This window comes from Ammospiza nelsoni, chromosome 3, assembly GCF_027579445.1.
Source record: "Ammospiza nelsoni isolate bAmmNel1 chromosome 3, bAmmNel1.pri, whole genome shotgun sequence".
NCBI classification, from domain to species: Eukaryota; Metazoa; Chordata; class Aves; order Passeriformes; family Passerellidae; genus Ammospiza; species Ammospiza nelsoni.
The window spans coordinates 17,388,489-17,400,580 of record NC_080635.1 but is presented as its reverse complement, the minus strand read 5'-3'; the positions used below and the strand labels follow the sequence as shown (position 1 = coordinate 17,400,580).

Genomic DNA, 12,092 nt, shown 5'->3' with positions numbered 1-12,092 from the left:
TACCTGTGTGATAATATATTTAAGAAGGATAAAAAGAGTTGTTGCACAGATCCAATTGCGACCAGAGAAGAGTAGGGTGAGAACATGTGAGAGGATGTCTTGGTTTGAATGACAGGTATCTGCCAAGGAAGGTAGAAACCTCCCTCGGAATGAAAAATGTTACTCACTTCCCTCCAAATTATTATTATAATGATAAAAGTAAGGGTCTTTCAGGTGAAGGTATGGGAAAAGGAATAACAGTTCTTCACTAGTATGCATATGGATAACAAGACAAACAAACAATGACAGCAACAACACTAAACGGAACCTCAAACCCAGTCCCACAGGCACTTTCCCTTTTGGTGCAGTTCAGGTCACAGCCGGCAGGGGCACTGGTGGCTCCTGGCTGGGCAGAGTGGGTGCAATTATTCATCCGCGCCTGCAGGGGGCGCTGCCGCGTGAGCTCACCCACCTTTCCACGTGGCAATGGAGACTCAGGTGACACAGAAAAGGGGAGGTGCTGCCTTGGCCACTTTTGTCACTTAAGTACCTGTCGTTATCATCTCTTAGGCAACAAATGGGACAAAATTCTCTGAAGGAAAGAAAAAGAAGAAAATAAATTCCTAACCTCCAGCAGAGTATTAGCTCTGCAGACACTCAGGTCAGTGGAGAAGGAGGGGCAGGAGGTACTCCAGGCTCCTGAGCTGGGATTCCTCTGCAGCCTGTGGTTCAAACCGTGGTGAGGCAGCTGTGCCCGGCAGCCTATGGGGATCCATGGGCATGCAGAGATCCATCTGCAACCCATGGAGGAGCCCACACTGATGTAGTTGGGTGCTTGAGAGGAAGGAAGCCTGTGCTGGAGCAGGCTCCTGGCATGGATCTGCAGGCCCATAGGAGAGCAGCCCATGCTGGAGCAGATGTTCGAGTAGAAGTTGTGACCCTGGAGCAGGCTGTGCCTAAAGGGCAACACTGGAGCATTTTATGGAAAACTGTTGTCCATGGGATGGACTCACAGTGGAGAAATTATTGGAAAACTGTCTTCTGAGGGAGGAACTCCATGCTGGAGCAGGAGAAGGACTCCTCTCCCGGAGCAGCAGGAGAAACCACAGGTGATGAACTGACCATAACCCCCATTCCCATCTGCCTGCACTGCTGGGGGAGGAGATAGAGCTGGGAAGGAGGAAATGTGTTTTTAAGATTTAATTTACTTCTTATTATCTGTCTCTGATTTTGTTATTAATAAATCCAGTTAATATCTCCAAGCTGTTTTGCCCATGACAGTATTCAATGAGTGATCTCTCCCTGTCCCTTAGCTCATGAACCTTTAATTATCTTTTCTTTTTTCTATCTCCTTATGGAGGGGAGTGAGAGAGTAGTGGGTGCTGGGCATCCAGCCAGGGTCAATCCACTACAGTCTTTTTGGTGGAATGATTGTGATCATGAGGATTTTGTGATAGGGATAACAACTGGGAGGGGTAACAGGCAAAACAACTGTACTGGACAATGTTAGAGAGTGGAATGATCATGCAGAATTTTTCTTGTAATTGTGGTGACCAGACAAGGGGTAGATTATATGTAAATTATCCACTTTTGTTCAATATTTGGATGATGCTATCTTGATTTTTGTGGGGGTAATTTTTGTTTTGTTTTGTTTAGTTTGGCTTGTTGATGTAAGTGAAGGCTTGTGATGAATGTGGATTTTAATGATAATCCTTTAATATGTGATTCATAAAGGTGATGGGAGGAATGCTGGAGTAGTCCTGTAGCTCCTCCACTACCAAAACTTGGCCACACAAACCAAATATAATAACTAAACCTCTGAAAAGAAAAATTAAAAAGGGTAGTTTAAATTGCTCAGTATATACAAAAATAAAGACATTTAAAAGTTGTCATCTTCCTCCTGTCAATGAACATATTGAAAAAGAAAGATGAGTTGCTGGAGAAAAACTACAGGAATTCCTCCTGGAAATAACTTCACCTTCAAGACACTTTCAAACAGTTGCAGCAATGACAGAAAAGCAAATAGGAAGGGTACTGAAAGCTGTAAGTAATCTGAAATTAACATCTAGGGAAGAAAATGTTGACTGCATCTAAAAAGGATGTTCATCTAGAACTGATCTTGAACTGGTGACCTGATCTGGGTTGAGGCATTCTCCCTCAGTTCCCTCCTCCACAGCCTTCAGCTTTGGCCAATTTTCCCCTCAACATTCCAAAAAACATTCTCTTGCTTGTTAGTTCATCTTTTCTTGTAGCTGAGTTTTGTTATATTTCTTTTCATTTGCAAGTTTGCTTCTTACGCCAAGATCTGTTGACACATTGAAGTTTTGATTTATCAAGAAGTCCAAATAACTCAAATACAATTCACTTGAAATTGAATGTGTTCCATAATACCATGTAAAAATTAATTGCTTTCCTTGCCTGTGGAGAGAGATAAGATGGAATTGAGCTACAGGCTATGGGACGTGCCTACAGAATGCCCTGGCAGCACAGAGAGGCTTCTTTCTGCCTGACCTTGGGGGAGGAGATGTGACATGGCAGATGCCCTACGGAGAGGAGCCTGCTAGAGTGTGCTGGATGAACATGCACGTGATGAACAGCACGTGATTGCCAACATATAATATAAAGACATTAAAGGGTGTTGCTGATGTGGTAATATGTGATAGGTCGCTTTGTGAAAAATACCATGTAAGGAAATACTGTGCCTTGAAGAAGTGTATAAAACCAGCTCATTTCTCTCGATAAATGTCTCAGTATTCCTGCTGATCTGAGTCCCTGCATCAGCCATTCGCACCTGCCTTTAATCATCTTTATACAAAACCAATGAGATCCTACAGTACCTAGGCTAGAGCAACAGAATTGGGAAAGGAATTCCAGTTTTAGGATGCAAAGCATCAGTAACTGCATCACACTGAAAAACTTTAATAGAAGTCTCTGAAGGGCTGCAAGCAACAACAAGCAACAAATTTATTTCACTGATCAAACTGAGGAAACAATGCCAAGAAGATATTAGGGAATACTTGAGAATTTAGATATAAATGTGCCATTTCAAATCTTGTCATCGAGGTACAGAAAACCAAGACTTTTGTTTCAGAAATTTTGAGTTGACTTTAAGAATTCCATTCATCATTGTGCATTAGAGGTGACACAACCACCAGAGACAGCAGAAGAATAACTGTTTCAATCCCTGCCTTGCAAAACAAATTGAAAATTGCCCTTGCTTGCAGCTGAGTGCTGTGCATCTCCAGTTTGATTAACAGTGCCACAGGCCAGGTAGCCAAGAGCCATTCATAATTGCATTACAATTCTTTATAGATTTAATTCTATACAAGAAAAGCTAAGCTGGACAGACACCTTGTCAGACTGTCTCAGTAGTACCCTATTCTTTTTCATCAGTAGATCTTGAAGTGTTAAGGACTCCATGACCTTTCAACTCAGCTATCTCAACAGAAAGTTATGGCTTTCCAACAAGACAAAGCCTGTAAACTTCCAAGGCTTTTCATTTTATATCAGATAGGAGAAAAAATTTAAAGCCCAGTAAAAATATTGGCTTCAAACAACCGATATTTTTGATTTGCTCACATTTCAGAGCTCCAGACTGCAAATTTCCTCCCAAATTCTAATAATTTTCAACTAAATTAAGTAAATACAACAAGAGTGTTATACTAGGAAATATTTAGCTGCTTTTATAGTGTCATAGAATATCCTGTGTTGGAAGGGACCCACAGGCATCACTGAGTCCCGGTCCTGGCCCTGCTTTGACATGTGGATCTTACCAGTCAAAATACAGTAAGTATATTCTGCAGGAAATTATCAAGCTCTGTTTTTCCTTTTAGTGCCTTCCCTGTTGCATTTAGATATTCACCATATTTGAGTTTTCTTTCTGGAATACAAAAAGACCAATAAAGGATGAAAAGCTGACAAACAAGCCCCTGGCTCCTCTTTGTCTTCTGCCAAAGCATTGCTGAGTATCTTCGACAACAACCTTTCCTCAAAAACACTCTCTCTCAAAAATATATCAGAAATTGACAACAGCTAATTCTTTCTATTTAATAATTTCCCTGGGCATTGTCCTCTCTGCCTACTAACTTCTTAGTTCATCTGTTTCTCTCTGCACTGGAGGAGCCAGAGGTGGAGCACTAAGCTGAAAGCATCTTGTGAGAAGCAGGTAACGGAGAGCATTAGTTAAAGCCCTTTGGAGCAGCCTTGAATGACATGTGGCATAGCAGCATGAGAAGTCTTCATAAGAAAACACATTTCTGTGCAGGTATCCACATATCTCAGTATATCTTCCCTACCTCCAGCTTTTACAGCAATACTGTATTTCTGGCATCAGCCCACAAGTTATGCAAGTCAGGGAGTCTTTAGAAGGTAATGCCAATGCTTAGATTTCTAAATGCGGGGCTAAATAAAAAATATTTCCAAGGCATTGAATTTGAACATTGCACTCCTAATATATACAATAGAAGTCAGCTGGACCTGTCAGACATTCAACCCTTCTGAAAATTTGGCTTGCCAATTACTGAGTCAGGAGCCTTACGTTAGATGTACATCCACTGCTGACCATCCAAGCTGCTGCTTTACAGATTTCCACACCACCAGCCTCTACAACTGCTCAACAGAAATGCCACACTCACAACGTGCAATTACTACGCCCATTCCTGTGTCAAGAATTATTTATGCATTTAATTCAAAATGCCTTTGAGGTCTTCCCCATCCCCCACTTTTTGTTTCAATAATTATTTGATGGGGAAAACAGTTATGGAGAGCATTTGTTTTCACTGTTCTCTGTCATCCTTTGAAAAAACAGTCCAATTTCTGCTTCATATTTATTATGGCAATATTTGGATTACAATTTGAATAAACAGCCAGGGGGAGTTTTGCTTATTTGTAGTTAAGTGTTTCTCAAGAACAGGGGTAGAAACTTCTGGTCAGTGTTGCTGCAACAGGAAGTACAAACTAATATTTTCCAAAGCTCACTAATTTAAATTACCTTGTGTACAAACTGTCAGGAAATCAGTAGGAAGCCTTGCAGTGATTTTCGCCTTAGAAGGAGCATGGTGGAGAGTGAACTAACACACAGAGTCACACACCACATGGATGAGCACATTTATAGTAAAAGACAGTATCTGGGCAAATGTGTGGTGACTGACCACACTGAAGCAAAGCTTAGGTGCAGCTGCTCAGAGGAAAACCCATGCAAGTCCCTAGGTCCAACAGGCTCCTGCTCATCATGCCTTCCTGGAGGCTGCAGGTACAAAATAACACATTCCTGCTGTTGGATATGGGGCTACTTAGAGTCTTGAGGCCAGTGATGTTCATTAATGTGTGTTCATTAATGTCATTGCTCTGACTCTCACTTACCTAATACTGTGCATGGTTCACTGATGCACAAAAGCCAAGACAGTGTGGTAGACAAAACATAGGCTAATGTGCCCTGTGCTTGGTATTCCTCTCTACACTATAAAACCCTTTTGCCTCAGCAGTGGCACTGGAAACCAAAATATTCCTTAATTAGGTATTTGTAGGTTTGTGCTGGACCAGCACAACCTTATTTATGTTCTATCGTGACTTCACTGATGTTTTCTGACTGGATTGGTTAATGCTTCTGGACATGAGTCCCATTGCTGCAGCAAATCAGAGCAGCTGGAAGAGGCAGTTCTCCAGTTGCACAGCTGGCTAGCACCAAAAGAGTGTCTGGCTCCTCACTTAACATATGTCACTTGGTATTAGGTGATTGCCAGAGATCAAATTTTTTTCCTTCCCCTGTCAACACTGCCCCTATTACAGTTTGTGTAACCTCTGTAGAGGGGTGTTGTTTGCATTAGTTTCTGCATTAACCATTTGTAAGTAAAGTCACATTTAACTCTGATTTTAGCTGAACCCAATTTTCCTATAATTCATTAATGTTGCTACAGTACCATCTCGAACCATTCAGACTTCACTCAAATGTTGTCCATTACATATAGTGCGGCTGCAAGACCATTTGTAAAAATAAGCAAAAAAAAACAGTTCAATCCCTTTGACTAAACTTTGCTTAACTCTTTTTTTGTTTGTTTGTTTGTTTGTTTTAAAGGGCTTGAGGGGTTTTGTGATTTATTTATTTTTAAATTCTGCACTAGGGTCCATAACTGAGGGTCTCAGAGAGAAGGTCACCTTCCTTCCCCATGTTTCCTTGCTCAGATGCCACCTACCAGCTGCTAACTTTATTTTGGGGTGCTGTTTATTTGTGTTTATTTGTGTGCTGTTCCTGCTAGGACAGGAGCCACTCAGGCTGTGCCTCATTGTCACAAGGGAAAAACATATCTCCACTGGTAAATTCTTCATTTCTCTAGAAACAGTTTGGGGAGTGCTTTTGCATTGGCCTCCGTACCTACTTTTTGTTGACACAACCAGACTACTTCATTTGAGTCTTCATACTGATATGAAAATGCAGCTCAGGGAACACAGAAGCTGTTTTAAAACCCAGCACTAAGAAACACGCTGGAAAGTCATTGCATTGATAGCTTCATCTTTAAATCAGCTCTGGGACAGAGTGAGAGAAGGGAGAGCAGTGAAAATATGTGATACTTATATTCTCCCCCTCATCAGAATAGCATTCCCAATAAACCAGCCAAGACAAACACCTTCTCATTAGTTTCCTTGAATTTAGCCATTGCCTAAGAATCTTGTAACAACAGAGTTGCAGTGTGGTTAATGCACAGGGAATACCCACAGCATTTCAACCCCACTCTACATGTGATCACTCCAGTATGGTCAACCATTGTCCTCTCATGTTCAGAGATCAAGGCCCCTGCCAGACGGAGAAAGAAGGAACAGTTACAGGTCAAAACAGGGTAGGTTACTCTGTAATTACAGACACAGATCAAGAAGAAGAATGGGAATGTTTGTATTGAGGAATAATTTGCACACAAGAGTCCCAATGAACAAACTGGACTTTTCCTTCTTGAAGGACAGAACTTATTTCTTCTTTTTGTTACTCATGCCCTGTCTTTTTAAGGTTGTTAAAAAGTGCTGCAGATGAGCACTTTCAGATCCACAGATTCTGAATATTTCAGTTGACAGAACATACATTTATTTATTACTTTAGAAGAATAAAGCATGCTTGGCTCAAATATAATTATATGCTGTACATGTACCTTATATTATAAAAGTGATTAGCAAATGACCTAAGCTTCACTTTAAGTGTGCATTGGGACCAGGATCTCTGTGTTGCAGATGGATACACTCAGCATAGAAAAAGATCTGCTTTGCCACATGCAGTTAAAATAAGTCTCATCAACATCCCCACACATATCCCCCTTACAGAAAAAAAGATCTCTGGAAATCATACTGTCCAATCAGGCTGTCCAATTTCCCTTAATTAAAGTTGATGCAGATTCCTTTAATGAAATAAGATTAAACATGGCTTATCAATGAACCAGTATTAAAATCCTGTGCTGTTTGTCAACATGCTGGATCACAAGGCAGATATCTAGGTAATTACAAACCATGAACATTACCATGGGATTCTAGATATGTCACCAAAACATAGCAGTTTGCAATTCACAAGCCACATTGTACAACTTGCTTTAACGCACCTTATTAAACACTTAAGAAACAATTTATAAAAAAAAAATCCCACTTCTTCCCACACTGCTAACTAAGCTCAAGCTCAATGCTTTACAAAGATTTATTGCTATCACAAGTGCTTTACTACCAAAGAGTGTGATCAGCTGGCGATGGGCAGATGTGGGCAGGAGGTTTTGGAGCTGAGGGAACACTCACAAACATCCTCCCCATAACTGAGGCTGCTGAAAGAGGAGGCGTTAATCCTGCAGCAAAGCCAAACCAGCTCCTACAATCCCTGTTCCTCAAATCCCAGTTTATGCCTTTCATCCTCTTTACTGGGCTTGGTTCCTGTATCATTTTTCTCTGTTTGCCTTACAGGAAATCGAGTCCAGGGTCCTCTTCCCTAAGAGCAGGACCTTGCCTTCAGCTTGCTGTGTGACTGCAGATGAACCAGTTGCAGTGATAGTCTGACAACACACATTGCCGTTACCAAAACTTGCCATGGATACAGCACAGCACCATTTTCCCCAGAAGCATTCTTACTTTACCTGTTCATAAACAGGACTGGAAGTTGAAATAAACAGGGCCACGAGACTTCTTCTCCTTTTTAATGCCTTTATTAAAAGTGATCAACTCAGGATTGGGCAGCTCGACGGGTCTGCAGTGTCCGTCGTCTCTCCCAGGGGGACTCAAGAGGAGGAGGATAAGCACAGCTCTGTCCACCAGGGGCAGAGCTGGGGGAATCCGGTCCTCGTGGGAGCCTTTAGGGTGTGATGTCCCCGTCAGATGGTGCCCCTCCCACTCAGTCGGCCTGGTCTAACTGCCGGGGTCAACTCCCATGGTCAGGGCGAGAGGGTCCGAAGGTGTTCCGCGTCTCTGCAGGCTCAGCACTCGGCTCCTCACGTCCAGACATCACTCCAGTCTCTCAACTCTTAGGTGGCTCATTGTTTTTGGGGTTTCTCAGTGGGTATGGAGTCGGGGGTCCCACAAAGCATTCTGGTCTTGGGAGTCACTTTGCATAACCCCCCCCCCCACCCTCTCAGGTGTCTTCACTATTCTGGGAAAGGTACAACTTAGCCTCAGGAATGTCCCCACCTGTTACAGTCTCAGGAGAAGGGCCATTAACTCGCCCCAGCCAGGGCTTTTACTAATACAAAAACAACCATTAACAACAACGACCCGTGATTACAATAACAAAACACGCAGAACTTGGGCAGGGCCAGTGATCTGGCTGCCTCTTTGTAACTTTTTTCTCACAAAAAAATATTAACCGAATTTTTGTTCATAACAGTCCCCCCTCTTTTTCTTTGATCGAGCTTGAATTCTAAGCTCGCATCAACTCACAATTTTTTGTTTTGAATCTACTATAAATCTCTTGTGCACTTTGGTAATCATGGTTACTTAACCTTGTTACTTTCCTTGGTTTCTTCAGGTTGGTCTGCACGGCAAGTACTATTCTACTAAAACAGATAAATAAGCATAGTAAAAAGAGAAATCCTCCAAGTATACACACTGTGAGAAAAAGTACTTTTTCCCATACATCCTTTTTGAAAATCTCCAGGTTGCCCTACCCACTGGGATCAAGTGTAGGAGTTTGTTCTTCATTATTTAGGGGCATGCTAACATTTTTATTTCGTTTGAAATGTTCCTAATAATTGAATTCTTTATCTTTAATACTGCCTGGAGCCAGATAACTTTGTTTAACAGAGATATTGGGATCCGAATTTGGCCTTTACAATTTTGGATTTTCTCAATTTCTATTTCACTTTGCCTGTTCTGTTTAATTTCTCCCAAATCATTATATATAGGAACTCCCAAACTTGATCCAGTTTCTTTGGGTAATAAGAAAATTGGTTTTATCACTCTAGCGGCGCAGCTGCCAGACGAGATCAAATCTAGGGGTTTAAGGCTCCCCTGAAATGTGTTCCAAAAGGAGTTTATCTCTTTTCCAGTACACTCATATAAATACTTGTAAGAAACAATTTTTCATACCATTTTCATCATTTCTTTGCTTTTCACTACATCTGCTGAGCTTGTTTCAGCAGCATCACATTCAAAGCACAACCAGGCTTCCCCTATAGGGCACTCTCCTAGGAGTGGCTGCCTAAAAGTGGCAGTATTGTATGCTCTCCAATACACTCTCTTATTTTTCTGATAAAGGACCAATTGGGAGAGGTTAATACAATCAGGGTTAGAACTGATGTGGACTCTCGACAAGGAGCTCACTTCCTCCTCATAGAGGGGTTGGTAGCATTCACTGCACTGCTCAGCTGGGCTCCCCTGAGCACCACCAGCAATCAGAGCCGTCAGTACTACCCTTCCCAAGAGTCCGGTATGGGTCATCTTGCACAGCCTGCCCACCTGGATCCCCAAATTCCTCTTGGGGAATTTTACAGAGGAAAAGCTTCCAAGCTCTTTAGAGTCCCTTCTACCCATTTCTCTGGTTAAACCTCTCTTGGTCTGTTCCCTGCCAATTTTGGTTTCCCCTCCCAGGGGAGTGTTCTGTAGAGGATTAACCTGGAGTCTTTAGAATTAAATTGGGGAACTTAACCAGAATTACTTATTTACAGTCTTAAACTTTTTACCAACATAGTTTACACAGAACAGTTTTGAAACCTTTTAAACAATATTAGAACTCTTGATACCAATTTTTTCCCACACAGTTCAGTCTTTTTGACTCTTCCTTCTGAGAGTCAACTTTAAATCCTTTGGTCCTCAGTATACTCAGGTGAATTAACTTGTGATGTGGATGAATCCTTATCCAGTGCCCAGAGGTGAGAGTGGTGTGGACTCTGGCCCAATGCCAGAGGGAAAAACTGGGAGTCTGGCCCAATGCCAGAAGGAGAAAGGGGTGGAGTCCGGTCCAATGCCAGAGGAAGAATGGGGTGCAGTCCAGTCCAATGCTAGAATGCCAGAGGGAGAAAAACCTGATGTTGAATCCTGGTCCAATGCCAGGGGGTGAGAGTGATGTGAGTCCAACCTTTTCCTTTTGGTCTGCACCGTCGAGTTAGTAATGGAGAGTACCTGAAACGGGCTTTCAAACACAGGCATTAATGGTCTGCAATTTAATGATTTTATCAAAACTCAGTTTCTCTCTTTAATGTTATTGGTTAATTTCTCTTTTTCCATAGCTTGCATGTTTCTCTCATCAACTTCTACATACTCTGTATTTTGCAAGGAGTTGTATTTCTCAGCTAACTTAACTCCCAAAGTATTTTTATTCCCCTATTTTTCTGTGTATTTAAGTCACTGGTTTTTCTGTTCTATTTTTCAAGATCTTATCTATTTATCTCTTGCTTTTGTTTCTCACTTTCACTTACAGCTTAAATACTTCTTTCAATCCCTTACACTTATTTTTTTTTTTCTTACACCATTCTTCTACACAATACACTTCCCTCTAAGGAGATGTGGTAAAACTTATAATGCACAATCTACATTACCTCTATTCTAATTTGTCTATATTCATTCTCACACATTCCTTCACACCCTCAAGACACAAACTGGATCATTATTCCTAGATAATCACTGTGGCTCCCCTCACCTTGGGGTTTGCCCACAGGTCTCAGTATCCCTGGGCCTCTTGGAAGGGCCCTGGCTCTGGTTGCCTCTGGTGCACATTCACCTGTGAGGCTGTCTGCGTGTCACTCACGCTCTAACAGCTACGGCTCCCTCACACATCTGGGGAGCGCTAGTCTGGTTTGCAGGTCACACACACTCTTTGGTCACAGCCCCCACCCGCCCGGGGGACACAAGCCTGGTTTGCAGGTCACACACACACACACACTTCCACTGCCCCCTTCCCACCTGCCCGGGAAGTTGAGGCTGACTTTGTGACTCGCTCTCACACACACAACAAGACAACAATAAGGTACCTTTTACTTTCACATCACTTATTACAAGTTAAGTATTACTGGTCAGTTTTGGTGCTATTGGATATCCTTTCTACCTAGCTGTTTTTGTCTAACTTCATATGTTTTTCACTATACTATACTATACTTCTTAGTACTTTGTTGAGACAGGACTTATCTGCTCCTGTATCTACTTCAAAAATTCAAATTCTTCATTTAGGGGTCCCACCTCAAAGTTTATCAAGGGCTCTTCTAGATGTTGCATCGGGTCCCCTATAGTGTAAAGCCCCTGACCCTCTAATTGTCACCTTTAAGGATCTTCCCTAAATTATCTTGTTCCCTGGCTATTGCCGCATCGAGACTGAGCTTTCTACAAAACCTCCTGACGTGTCCTGCCTTTCCACAGTAATACAAATGCCGTTCTCTCAAAGGGACTTGGGGTGTCTCCATCCCTCTTGTACCTGACAGTACCGGCCTATCCTTGCCTCCTCCTGGTGGTGGACCGGCCCACCCTGCACTTTCTCTAGCTACAGCAACCATGATTTTAGCCTTGGCCTTTGCTTTATCTTCCTCCCTCCTTAAATACACCTTCAATGCCCCTCTTAATAACTCATTATTGTCCTTCTCTTGCCAATCTTCCATCTTTTCCAGTTTTCTCCATATATCAGGCCAAGATTTGGTAACAAATTGGACTTTTAGCAGCATTTGACCTTCCGG

The 12,092-nt window shown here is 42.1% G+C and overlaps 1 protein-coding gene across 1 annotated transcript in view; it reads right to left on the bottom strand.

The window, feature by feature from the left end:
• Positions 1-12,092, bottom strand: part of LOC132070507 (serine/threonine-protein phosphatase 4 regulatory subunit 3B-like) — a 144,247-nt gene that overhangs the window by 86,674 nt on the left and 45,481 nt on the right.